We start from the raw sequence: 13,821 nt of genomic DNA, 5'->3' as shown, positions 1-13,821 counted from the left end.
CCCAGGGTCCTGGGATCGAGTCCCACCTCGGGTTCCCTGCTCAGGAGGCTCCCTCCTCCTCTGCCTTTCCTCTCCACTTGTGCTCTCAAATAAATAAAATCTTAAATAAAATAATAATGATGATGATGAATGTTACAAGGTATCCCTGAATCTAGGCAAATACCAGAAATGGGTCCCTGCTTTTGTGTTCTGGTCTGGTGTGCTGGCCAGCCCCCAAGCTGCAGGGAGGCCGGAAGGCTGGGCTCAGATGCCCCACAGAATAATGTCTTAATGCAGACCAGCTGAGGAATTTCTCTTTCATAGGGCCTCCACTTATTGGATATGTGCTTTTCCCCCTGGAGGTTTGCTAAGGAGAACAGTTACTCATGGAGTTTCCAACCACAGACTGAGTCTGAAGTGCTTCTTCATCCTCATTGTTTTCAAAGAATTTGTGCCTCACAAAACCAAAATAGCAAGGGAAAATATGGTCCATTTTCTGCTTCCAGCAAAATCTATTCAGCCACTTTGGTGCTGGAAGTCATTCTCCTCCCACTCCTGGCAAATGCTATCCCAGTGGCTCCTCAGGTCAAGCCCCAGACTGGATTTTCAAAATGAAATGGGAGGGGGCAATCAGAAAGGCAGTGGGGGAGACCATTCCATGGCTTCTCACCTCACTGTAATCCCAGACTTCCTTCTCAAAACACAAAGGTACCTCTTGTGACAATAAAGGAAGAAAGGATCATGGATTCACCCCTCAGCTCTGCTGATTAATGCGGGTCATGAGGGATGGAGAAACTGGTTTGGAAGGGTGATCTGCTGATGGCCTCACAGGCCTGTGGATCTTAGGGTGGAGAGCTGTCCCATCTGGTGGAGCAGAACACAAGGCCCCAGGAAGGCCTAAATACTGATAATCGCCCCAAACTGAAAATAAATGCTCAGCAATAGGGGAATGAACGATGAACACACCAGTAGCCCCCATACAAGGAGTTCTACTCTGCAATCAAAACAAATGAGCTACTAATCTATGCAGTGACATCAATGAATGGCACACATATACTGCCCTACACTCCACAGCACCTGAGTTTCATTCGTGAAAGATTTGTTCTCTTGGGATGCAAATGCACTCTCCCTACAGACTTCTTCTTTTAAGTCAAGTTGACTGAGGTATGATTTACTTACAATAAAATATACCCATTTTAAGTGTATAACAAATGTAACACACCCACATAAGCACCACTCTAATCATGATTTAGAACATTCCTACCATCCAGAAAGTGTCCTCAGGTCCGTTTGACAGTGGTCTCCTCCCCATCTGCAGCTCCAGACAACAACTGATATGCTTTCTGAACTATTGATCCATTTTGCCTATTCTAGAACTTCATATAAATGGAGTCCAAGTGGCTCTCTCAGTCAACATTATGTTTGTGAGAGTCATCTATGTTGTCTGAGTGTCCGTTGTCCATTTTTTTAAGATTTATTTATTTATTAGAGAGAGAGTGCGCAGGGAGGAGCAGAGGGAGAGGGAGAAAGAAACCTTCACAGACTCGTCACTGAGCATGCAGCTCGTTGAGGGACTTGATCTCCTGACCCTGAGATCATCACCTGAGCCAAATCCAAGAGTTGGATGCTCAACCGACTGCACCACCCAGAGGCCTCAGTTGTTCATTCATTTTTATCGCTGAACAGTATTCCATTGTATGGATGTACCTCAATTTGTGTGTTCAGTCACCTGGGGTTGGACTTTTGCATTGTTTTCAGTTTTTACCTACTGTGACTAAAGCTGATGTAAGGATTTGTGAGCAAGTCTTGTTGTGGACATGTTTCCATTCAGCATCTACCAACGACAGGAATTGCTGGGTCAGACGGTAAATACCCGTCTCAATAGCTCCACATCCACACCAACACTTGCAATTGTCTTTTTGACGCTAGCCATCCTAGTGGGTGTGAAGTGGTACCTCCTTGTGGGTTTGATTTGCATCTCCCTAATGACTAATTAGGTAGAGCATCTTTTCACATGCTTCTAAGTCATTTGTTTATCTTCTTTGATGAAACAGCTATTCAAACATGTTCCCCATTTTTAAAGATGGGTTGTCTTAGGTGTGCCCGGCTGGCTCAGTCAGAAGAGCATGTAACTCTTGATCCGGGGGTCGTGAACGTGAGTGCTACATTGGGCACAGACATTACATTATTAAAAAAATGTTTTAATGGGTTGTCTTACTGAGTTTGAAGAGGTTTTGAAATATAGACAAATTTTTTAGATGCAAGACCTCTATCAGATATTGTAATGGTTCTAATCTGGACGGCTTCACAACAAGTCCTGATTTATAAGCACCTACCAACATCTTAGACTCTAGAGACAAGGAGATGAATAAAACAGAAACCCCGACCCTCCCCAAAGACTTGTGGTTTAGAGAAAGCCCCTGGTGAAGAACCCTGTAAAGCAAGGGGTTGGGATATCATGCTGTGGACAGCAGAAAGACCTTGAAGGGGCTGCCATAGTAGAGGGGAGTGGAGGGGCACTTCTGGGCAACCTTCCTGTCCAGAGAATTCGTTTCAATTTTGTCCCAGATTTACCCCGCCGTGAGCCACTTCTGATTCCCCACGACCTTGTTTTGTCAGGCTCACTTAATCATTTTTCCTCTGGCTCAGGAGGTAGAACCCTCTCCCTGCCTGCTTCTCGGGAACATGTAGTTCATAATCCTGTGACTTGTAGTCAGAGTAATACTATCTGCGCTGCTGAGTGTGTTTTAAATTAAAGCGCCAGGGGATGTGGAGACGGTCATTAATTTTAACTGCATCTATTGTTAGCAAATGATGTCACCGCTAAGCTCTCCAACTTGTCACAAGAAGTCTAGATGTATTTCGAGTTTCTGCAGCAGCAAGAACAGTTCCTGTTTTGCAGCACACAGGCTATGAATACTGTCTGCATGCTGTCAGGAACAGAAGAGCTTTGGGTGCACATTTAAAATCATATTGGCTCGTAGAAGCAAACATTCTGTCCCAATGAGTCAATCAAACTTCATATCCTTTCTAGGTAGGAGAAATGGCAAGGAGCTGGCTGTTCGTAATTATATAAATGTCAACCTTTGTCCTTTGGAGGCTCCTCGAGGTAGAAAGTCATGTCCTATTTATCATACTGTTCCCTGCACCTTGTTCCAATTTTTTTTCTCATTTATTTATTGGGTCTCTCATAAAAGAATGTAAGTTTCTCAAGGACAGAAGCTATGCAATTATATCCCTGATAATGTCCCTGGAGTGTACTGAAGGTATAGTGCGTACCTGTTGATTCATTGAATAGAGCAGGGTCTACTTTTTGAAAAGGGGGAATAAAGGGTAAGAAGATTCTATAACCACCATTTTAGAATTATCTGGTAAAATTTTCTCTGCCAGCACTGTACCCAGAAGTCTATCACATGGGTGCCTATAACCTCAAATAATCACATTCATCCAAAGGTCAGAAAAACAGATTCTTTGTGTAGACTTCTTTACTGCAGAATTTACCAAGGGATGTTTTTCCTTGGGCAATCTCAGATTTGAGCAGGTGGGGCTGCAGAGGTACAGAAAAAAATTTTGTGATGAGTCTTCTTGTTATATTAAAACCCACATAACAATAGGACCAAAAAACGTGGGAAAGAATGTTTCAACATCCATCATCACACAATTCCAATGTGATATTTTCATTTTTTCTTCTCCCTTTAGGAAGATGGTTTAAAGGATTTTTTGTTTTTAACTAAATGAGCTTAAAGTAATATGGCCACTATCGTTTTTGGTGATTAAACCAATGAACTGATACCTGAAATTAGAATAAGGAAATGAATTCATATCTGAAATTAGAATAAGAAAATCGCCAAAGGTTATTTCAGATATTTGGTTCAGGGATTTTGCAAACCAACCAAACCCACCACCTGCTCAGTTTTATCTCATTCTCCATTCCCTTCCTTGTGATCACAGTTCAGTGAAACCTAATCAGAACTTGTGTCCATGTACAGCTTTCATGGAAGCCACTTGAAGACCAAGCTCCTTGGGTAGAAGCCCTGTGGTTTCCATGAATCTTCTAGAATCATCCATGGGCTTCCCAACCCCTGCACCCACTGGCAGCTGTCTGCTGGGGGTCAGAAGGACCAGGCTTGGAACTCACCATGTAGCAGCAGGACCAGCATCCTGTGGCCTTTCATGCACCCGGTGGCTTAGAACCACCCAGCTGTGGAATCCCCACCTGAGGGGAGACAGCACAGGTCACCAAGCGCCCAGAAGGGGTCCCTTGAGAACCTCCCCACACCTCCACACTTCTTCCTGAATGCCCTGCCTTGTCTTCTTCTCCACACTCATTTCTTCCCATCAGTCTTGGTATTGGGTTAGGAGAAACCAGTAACAACAGCCAATCAGAAGCCCCCCAAAAAAACTGACAGCGTGGATCTGTTTGGAAATCCTTCATCCGACTAAAACCCTGACAGCAACACTGATGGACTCACTGACAGCCCAGCAAGCAACGGGACAGGGAGGAGACCTGTGACCAGAGACGTATTCATGAATAGTCCCCAATGTCGCTTACTGTCCCGGGGGTCTTCCTGGTCCTGCTCCTTCTCCAAGGTGCCCTTGGGCTCCCCCAGCCCAGCCATCTCCCAAGTCGGGCAGCCAAAGATGCAAAAAATGGTCCAGCAGAGAAGTAAAAGGGGGTGGGGGAGATGGTGAGCAGGAGTCGAGGAGAAATAGTTGCTTGTGCGGTTGGAGCGCTTATTTTTCTTTCTGCAGATTTAATGGCAGGAAAATCCTGTATCAGATAAGGATTAACAGAGATGAAAGAATGTGTCTGCCTTTCGAATCACCAAAGCCAGTGACAGATTTCGCTGACACACCAATCAGCTTTATCCCCAGGCCTTGGCCTCTCCATCTGCCGGGCCCCTTTCTCTCCTTAAACCCTCCGCAGACCCCACCTCCTACCCTGACCCCAGCCCCAACCCCCAAGCAAACGTGCAGCCAGAAACTGGCTCCCTGCCAACCAAACGGCATTATCAGCATTTTTGAACAAGGACACATTACATAACTTGGGAGAGGTGGGGAAGGATAGGACAGCTTGAAATAATGATGTTCTCCCAAAATGCAGGCTGCTCACTTCCTTTCTTTGCAGTGGCTGATGGTTGATAATCCAAAAACAGACGGTGGAGACTGTCCTTCACTGCAGTAAGGCAAGAATCCCGGCTTTGGGGTTGAGGCCGTGCTGGCCACCCCCGAAGGCGGCAGGTCTAGAGGCCATTTCCAGAACCTGGCTGAGGTTTCTTAAACCCATCAGGACTCAGGACTCACTATTCAGAGTGTCTCCTCCTGGGAAGCAGAGCCCAGGAGCAGCAGTAGTGGCAGGGCACTGGTTAGGAACGTGGCATCCCAGCACTCCCAACCCCCTCACCCCAGACCTCTGGAATCAATATGGGCATTTTCACCAGATGCCCGTGCTCAGTAAATCCCTGGTTTAGGGGAGTGGAGGTGGCAGTTCAGGTGCCCCCCACATTCTTCCAGTCCCAGCGAGCTTGGCTGGAGGGTCCAGCCCTCTGCTCTGCTGGGACTGACCTGGAGGTACCCAGGGTTTAGAATCACCTGGCTGTGCGATCCCTACCCGAGGGGAGACAGCCCGGCCTGGCTGGCCCGGCTGCCCCCGCCTGGTGTTGGCTGTGCCAGTGCCGATGGACGGCAGCCTGGAGTTCTCTTCCCACGACCTGGGCTCGGGTGTGAATCCAGACCTCTGCGGCTGCCGTGCCTGGAGAATTTCTGTTTTCTTCCACTTGGGCCTTGTAAGCCAATATATGGCTGAACCTGTCCGAACCTCTGCTGGGAAGGAAACCATAGTGAGGATGGAGTAGAAATGCGGGGAGTTGAAGCCCTGCAGATGAAGCCTCTGCCCAGGCTGGAACGTGGTTGTGAGAAAAGCCTGTCCCCATCCACAGTCTTTGCCTGTGTCTTACTGGGCCCACCTCGCCTTCAGCCTTCTCCAGCCAAGTGGGCCTGTTGCTCTGGGCCAAGGATCTCCCTGAGGAAGGCCTTCTCTACCTAGGAAATCGGACATTTCTCCCGAGTGGAAAGTGAGGAGCAATCAGAGACTTTCTCGGCGGGGAAAGGAAAGGACTCAACCACCGGGTTGGCGTTGGCCAGTACCACGGAACCCCAACTGGGGAACAAGCAGCCTTGTGATCAAAATCCCTGTTCCCACGGGGTTAAAAGCAAGGAGGGAAGGTGGTCACAGGAGGTGCAACTGACTAGCATGCCCTGGAGGAGAAACTTCGATGGGACCTTGTTATCCAAAGATCGCTGATAGCCTGGCAGTTTGCAGCGATGCTCACCATGTTGCAATGCAGTCGGTAGCTGATAAGAGGCAGGAAAAGGGAGGAGAAGTATGTAAGTGAGTGAAACAGAAGTGGCCCAGGAAACACTGCTTTGCAAGGTGGCCTTCTGGAAAAGCTGCCATCGTCAGCAGAGGAGGGGTGGGAAGCCCTGGCACTTCTTTGTCATTTCTGCCCCCCACACACACACACACAGGGACCCAGCAAGGGGTCACTAGTGAAAGGAAAAGACAAAAATTCCTCCTGTGGATTCCCAGGTTCAGACCTTCAGTGGTCTCCTCTGGGCATTCTCAGACCGGGCTCAGATACTAAACCAGATTCTATTTCTCTGCCTCAGACACCTCCTGCTTGCACATGTGGACACACCACCACATGGAGACAAGACTATTCCTTGGGGACAGAGCGCATGGGCATGTTAAGCTTGACTCCAAGTGAAACAAAGCAAGGTGCCCTGTTTCTCTTTTTTAAGTTCTTATTTTTATTTATATAATCCCTACACCCAACATGGGGCTTGAACTCACGACTCGGAGATCAAGAGTCACACACTTTTCCAACTGAGCCACCCAGGTGCCCCAAGGTGCCCTGCTTCATTTCATATGAGGCAAATGATACACACTCCCAGTAGAGCCCTGGGAGGAACTGTGGCAATCGTTTCATTCAATGCCTTTATTTACAGATGAGGAACCTCAGACCCAACTGCGGAATGAAAGGTCTTTACGTTTGGTTAGGGTCCCCTCAAAAGCAGATCCTGAGATGAAGATATAAATGGAAGTACAGTCAACCCTCAAACAGCATGGGTTGGAAACATGCAGGTCCACTTACATGAGGATTCTTTTCCAACAAATCCACTATGGTACTGGAAATGCATTTTCCAGGGCAGCCCGGGTGGCTCAGGGGTTTAGCGCCCCCAGGGCGTGATCCTGGAGACCCAGGATCGAGTCCCACATCAGGCTCCCTTCATGGAGCCTGTTTCTCCCTCTGCCTGTGTCTGTGCCCCTCTCTGTGTCTTTCATGAATAAATAAATAAAATCTTTTTAAAAATGCATTTTCCTTATGATTTTCTTAACCACGTTTTCTTTTCTCTAGCTTATGTGGCCAAAATACAGTATAGAATGCATAGCACATACAAAATTGGTGTTCACGGACTGTTATGTTCTCTGTAAGGTTTCTGGTCAACAGTACACTATTATTAGTAGTAAGTTTGGGGGGGGTAGTCAAAAGTTATACGTGGATTTTCCGACTGCTCATAACCCCCATGTTGTTCTAAAGATCAGCTGTGCTTGATTTGGGAGGTAGTCCTTGGAAGCACCAGCAGGAGAGTGGGGAAGTCGGTGGAAATCAATGATGTGAACAGGCAAATTGGCACTGTGGACAAGCAGAGCCTAATCCCGTGGCAAACTCTGCTCAGACGGTAGAGAGCACATATCTCAGAATTATCCCAGCTACAGGGCAGGGAGCCGGGGCATTTATCCACCAGCATCCACCTTGGTAGAAGGCTGCTCCCAGAGGTGATGAGGAGCTGCTGATTCTCCAGCAGTCTCTGGCTACCAGGCATAATGATGTAGCCGCACTGATTCCTAAAGACACTACTTGGGGCGCCTGGACTGAGCCCATTAAGCGTCTGACCATATGGCTCAGGCCATAATTTGGGGGACCTGGGATCCAGCCCCACATTGAGCTCCCTGCTAGGGAGTCTGCTTCTCCCTCTTCCTCTGCCCCTCCCCTCCCTGTGCTCTCTCTCTCTCTCTCTCTCCAATAGGTAAATAAAATCTTAAAAAAAAAAAGGAAGACAGAAACTCCTTCCCAGAGTGACCTCTTACCCCAAATCAAGGGGCAGAATTCCTCATGGAAGGTGGGAGTAGCTAAGCTTCTCCAATCTGGATTTGACAAAGAAGTGCCAGTTACCAAGGTGGCATGGCACGAGGAGGCGTGCTTGGATTTTTTGCTCAATGCCCAGCTGCCCTGGGGTGGGGTGTAGGGTCTCCTGATAGGAGAGGTTGCTTCTCAGGCCCCCCCCCCAGCTGGCGGCCCCACCCTACATGGTACAGTGATACCTGTTACTCAGAGGACGCAGACTTCACTTCCAATCTCTCTGCACTGTGGTCACAATTCACAGACACTCTGACCCTGGACGGCTGGTCCCCCAGCCTTTGCTCCTTTCTTCCCTCACTTCTCCATGTGCTGAAGTTCCAACCTTCCTCGCAGGCTTAGTACAAGTGCTACTTCCTCTCAGAAATGAGCCCCTTCCTGGCACCCTCCAGGGTTTCGTTTATAGTGTTTGGTCCAGGACGTGTCTGATCCAAGTCGCCCTCCCACAATGCCAAGATCACTGGGCAAGATGGAGGGAGACTCAGGCTGAGGAGTCATGGGGCCCTGGAACCTCAGAACTCCGTGTCCAATAGATTCTGAACCCACTTTTCTTAATCCATCCTGCTGAGGGTAGACTGTGCCACTACTGTGTATGCTCAAGAAGTGGCCTCTTAAGTGGCAGCTGTTTGCACACGAGGATGTGTAGGGGAAAGGACCCTTGTGGTGTGGGATGGACCCAGGCTGGGAAGAGAAGGAAGCCACACCACCCAGGCCGTAGCTGGCACCAATCTCTCTGCCACCAGTTCCAGCTCAGAAATGCTAAAAAATGTAAGAATACTGAACTTGAACCTGGCAATTGTTATGGAGGTATCTGTCAAGATGGGAGGATAGAATATAGTTAACAGTTGGTTAGCTTGATTCGTAACTTTTAAATACTCAGGCATAGGGCATGCGGTTCTCTGTGTATACCCTTGCCCCAGGTCCCACAAACATTAGGGATGAGCCTCTGTTTGGCAGACAGGAGGAGGTGCACAAACGTTTGCTAATGGAGTTCATGTGACAATTTGTGGGGAAGTTATAGAAAGAGGACTGGGGTGACAGCCTTTGCCCTCTGGCTTCGCCTTTTTCTCTGACTTACTGGGTGGTCTTCGGAAAGACACTCTCACCTCCCATGCAGTCTAGTACTGGAAACATTCCAGAATCTAGTCCAGACCATCAATCTTCAAGTGAGGAGATGGAAGCCCACAAAGGTCAAGTGACCTGCTCCCCAGGGTGACAGGTAGAGGGGAAGCTAGGACCTTGTCCCCTTGCCTCCCAGTCCTTGGGCTTTTCTGGGACCCTAGCAAGACAGGGAAACAAAAGATCCCTATCCCCATGGCCACTCCTGCTGCCTGCAGGAGGAGGGGGAGGTAGCCACTGCACTTCTTGCCAGGCACCCCCTAAACTACCTCGACTGAATCTATTCCACCGCTAAAGCGCCTAACTCCTTTGTTCTCTGTTAGCAAATTGCCCTCTCCTCTCACTTCCAGCCTTCCAACCAAAACCCCCAGAGCTGTGATCAGCTTGGGCTCCGGGGCCTCCGTCCTGTAATTGGGGGGAAGGGAGAGGCAGAGAAAACAGTGCCTTCATTCCTAGTGACGTCGCCCCAACTGCAGGCCCGGTGCAGACTCGCGCCCCCTTCCATCCCGCGGGTCGGGTCGCAGGGCGCGCCACCGCCGCAATGGGAGGTGGGGGCAGGCAGCCCGCAGCGAGTCATGGGTCTGGACGTTTCAGCCCAACCCCTCCCTCCCCCCTCCCCCCTTCCCCTTTCCTCCCCTCCCCGGGCGTGGGAGAACTAGTTCAGCTCGTTAGCCCCGGTTGGCAACCACGCGTGACACAGTGGTTTTTACCCCTTAAGGTCACGTCCTTGCGAAACCTCTCGGGCTCCTGCCTTCGACCCCCTCTCCCGGCTCCCCCCTTCCCGCCCGCCCCCGGGAGAAAGAGGCGGGGCAGCTGAGCGCGCGGCCCCGCCCCCGCCGAGTCCCGCCCCTCCCAGCGTGGCCGCCAGAGGGCGCCCGGGCTCCGGAGCCCCGGCGGGCGGCTCCCAAGCCCCAGCCCCCACCTGCTCCCCGCCCCCGCCGCGCCGCTCTAGGCAGCAAGGCCCGCGAGGCTGCGGCCCGGGAAAGTCCCAGGGCGTGTGGGTGCCGGAAACGTTAGTCACGCACCTGGAGCCGCGGAGCGCCCCGCTGGAAGGGGTGCCAGGGCAAGGGCCTGATTTGCCGAAGGGCACACCCGGGGGCTGGTCTCCCAGTGCCGTGCCCTCGTGACTAGGCCACGTAGCTCTGATGGTGGCTGATACCCTGCGTGCTCATCTGTGCACTAAGAGCTGGCCCAGGGTCCCTTCCTGCCATTACATTCAACAAACGCTGCCCGCTGCCCAAAGATCTACACCTCCTTGGAGCCTCTTTTGAAATCATCGCTCTTTTACATCGCATCAAAAGTAGGTCTCTCTTCATTTCCCACTAAAACCAGAGCTCCTCGAAGAAAAGGTCGCTTCCCTGGCCAGGGGCAGGCAAAGTACAACACGATCCTGGAATATCTTAGTATTTTTTTAATATATATATCTTAGTATTTTTTTAAGATTTTATTTATTCATAACAGACACACAGAGAGAGACAGGCATAGGGAGAAGCAGGCTCCATGCAGGGAGCCCGATGTGGGACTCTATCACGCCCTGGGCTAAAGGCAGCGCTAAACCGCTGAGCCACCAGGGCTGCCCGTATCTTAGCATTTTAAAAGACAAGCCATCGAAGGTACTCGGGTAGAAGGAAAGTTGAGTGGGTCCACAGCCCAAATACAGGACAAGCATCAACAAAAATAGTGACCGTTGGGAGGCCCGAGTGGTTCAATGTTGAGCGTCTATCTGCCTTTGGCTCAAGGCTTGATGCCAAGGTCCTGGGTCCCACATAGGGCTCCCCACAGGGAGCCCGCTTCCCCCTCTGCCTTTGTCTCTGTGTCTCTTGTGAATAAATAAATAAAATCTTTAAAATTTTTTCATTTAAAAATTTTTAAAAAGAAAAATACTAAAAAAGAAAAAAAGAAAAAATACTGACTTTCATGAATTGAAATGCATCAAATCAACTAAATGATGGTAAATCCATGAGTTCATAATGATACTTAAAGAAACACTTTCAGCAGCAGCTTTGGAGGTTACTAAAGCATTATTTTGAAACGTGGTAACTAAAGGGAAAGAATCAAGCATTTATCTTGCCTTTCCTTTATGAACTATATTTTACAATAACCAAATGCACTAGCTGATGAGGGTGAGTTTTCCTTTGTAAAAGAATCACAGCTAATAAATCCAGAAGTGACAGAATGAGGAAATGTCTACATTGCAGTGAAATCATGAATCCTACTGATCATCCTTGACATGCCTCCAAAATGGCACAAGCAGACAGTAGGTGCCTCCTGAGTGACCTAATAGTACATAGCCCTATCACCGAATTGCGGCCAAAAAAGAAAACCTGAAGCTAATCAAGCCTCTAGATCTAGCTACTATTTAAAGAAATATGAAGGATGAAGAAATGCTTTAAAAGACATCAAAGATGCAATCAGCTAAATATAGACTGTGGAAAGTTCTACAGGGCAAATGATCCAATTTTTCCAACAAATTAACGGAATAGGGGAGGAGGAGAAGGAAGGGAGATCTGTTAGTAAAAGAAACTTACAAGATGTCAAACAATGCATCTTTGGACAATTTTGAAACAATCAGTAGAAACAAAATATAGACCATTAGGTAATATACAGAATTAGCTTTCTTTTGGGTGTGATAAGGGTATTATGTCCTATTTTTAATGTTCTTATGCATTAGGAAAAAATATAGAAGTATTTATGGTGAAATTATATGTCTGGGATTTGCTTTAAAATATTCCCACAAAACAAATGGAGGGGAGAATTGAAATAGAAATAGCAGAAAGTTGGGGTGCCTAGGTGGCTCAGTCTGTTAGGCTTCCGACTCTTGATCTCAACTTTAGGTCTTGATATCAGGATCATGAGTTCAAGCCCCACAAAGCATTGGGCTCCACATGTGGAGCCTACTTTAAAAAAAAAAGGCAGAAAATTGACAACTAGAAACTGTTGATGAATACATGAGGTCTCTAGACTTTGGTGTGTGTTTGAAAATTGTTCATAATGGGGTGCCTGGGTGGCTCGGTTCGTTTAAGCATCTGCCTTCAGCTCAGGTCGTGATCCTAGAGTCCTGGGATCAAGCCCCGAGAATCGGGCTCCCTGCTTAGCTGGGAGATTGCTTCTCCCTCTCCCTCTGCTGCTCCCCCTGCCTGTGCTCTCTTCTCTCAAATAAATTTAAAAAAATTATTCATAGTAGCTTTTTAAAAAGTATGCTCCTCATTGGACCTCTTTCAGATATGCAGCTAAAGGTATGTGGTGGGAAGAAAATTTTCTGTCTCTGTATTTTCTTCCCTGCATTCCTATTAAGTTTCCTACATTTCCTTCATTTGAAATGAAAATAACCTATAAGGAGTGGAATAATTAGCAAGCATTTCTCCCTTTTTTGATCTAGAACAGTTCCATATATAACCCAGAACTCAAAATGGTCAAGGAGGAAACAGAATGAGAACTTCTGAGTTTCGTGGCCCATTCGATTTACTGTCTGAGGTTTTTTGTGTTTTTTTTTTCTTTGTTGTCATTTGTTTGTGTAGATAACCTTAGGAGATGGCTTATAACAAGCAATCGTTTCTTATAGACCCCAAAATGTGGTCTTTTGGCTCAGGTACCTAGCGTGTGAAGGTATGATCAAATTTGTGCTCCTGTGAATGTCAATTCTTGGTGGAAGCAAAGGAGGAAGGCCGAGCTCCCCTTATATTTCACTTTCCTCTTTTGTAAAATGGAGCTGTTTTACTTCTTCCTAGTAGAGTTATTATAAGGGCTAATTTAAGCTTGTGGAAGCACTTTTAAAGCAGATCCTAAGATGTATAACCATGCTAGGGAAGTGAAAACTATCATTAATATATTTTAATCATCACATTAAATACCCACATAGACACACCCACCTCTTCTCCATTCAGGCAGATTTTTGCAAAGGGGTAATTAATTCTGATGATGTCATGACCACAGATCCCTGCTTTCATCCTGAAAGCTGCAGTTTCCAAATGCTTACTAAGTCCTCCTTAGACTTTTAAAACATACTCACAAAGCACAGATTCTCCAACATCTAAGTGGAAGCACGCTGGAAAGAGAACTCTTTTGCTTTGGAAGCAGAGTGAATGAACACTAAGAGGAGCCATCTTTTCGGCAAGCCTGCCAGAAACCCAGAGGGCAGCGGGAATAAAATGAAACGCTGAGATTACACGTTTGGAAAATCAACTTGCCTGCTACCAAAGTGACCCCCCAGAAACCTGCACTTGCCTTTTAAGAGCCTTTTAAGAGCTACAGGATTCCTGCCTCCCGACACCTAGCAAGGAACGACTGGCGACTTTTGAGCCCTTCAGCGCCAGGCGCCCTGCAAAATAGCTGACGAGCGCATCGCTAACGCAGCCGCCAGCTCCAGTAATGCAGCCCTTTGAGATGCTAATGATGGTATCAAATTCCGTGGCGGTGGGAAACCCCGTGTCCTCTTCCAATATCTGTGGGGAAGCGCCGGTTGCCGGGGTGCGGCAGGGGAAGGCTGCGTTTCACCTAGTGACTTCCGGTTCTGATTTCCGGC

This window comes from Nyctereutes procyonoides, unplaced genomic scaffold (assembly GCF_905146905.1).
Source record: "Nyctereutes procyonoides isolate TBG_1078 unplaced genomic scaffold, NYPRO_anot_genome, whole genome shotgun sequence".
NCBI lineage: Eukaryota > Metazoa > Chordata > Mammalia > Carnivora > Canidae > Nyctereutes > Nyctereutes procyonoides.
This window is presented reverse-complemented; position numbering follows the sequence as displayed.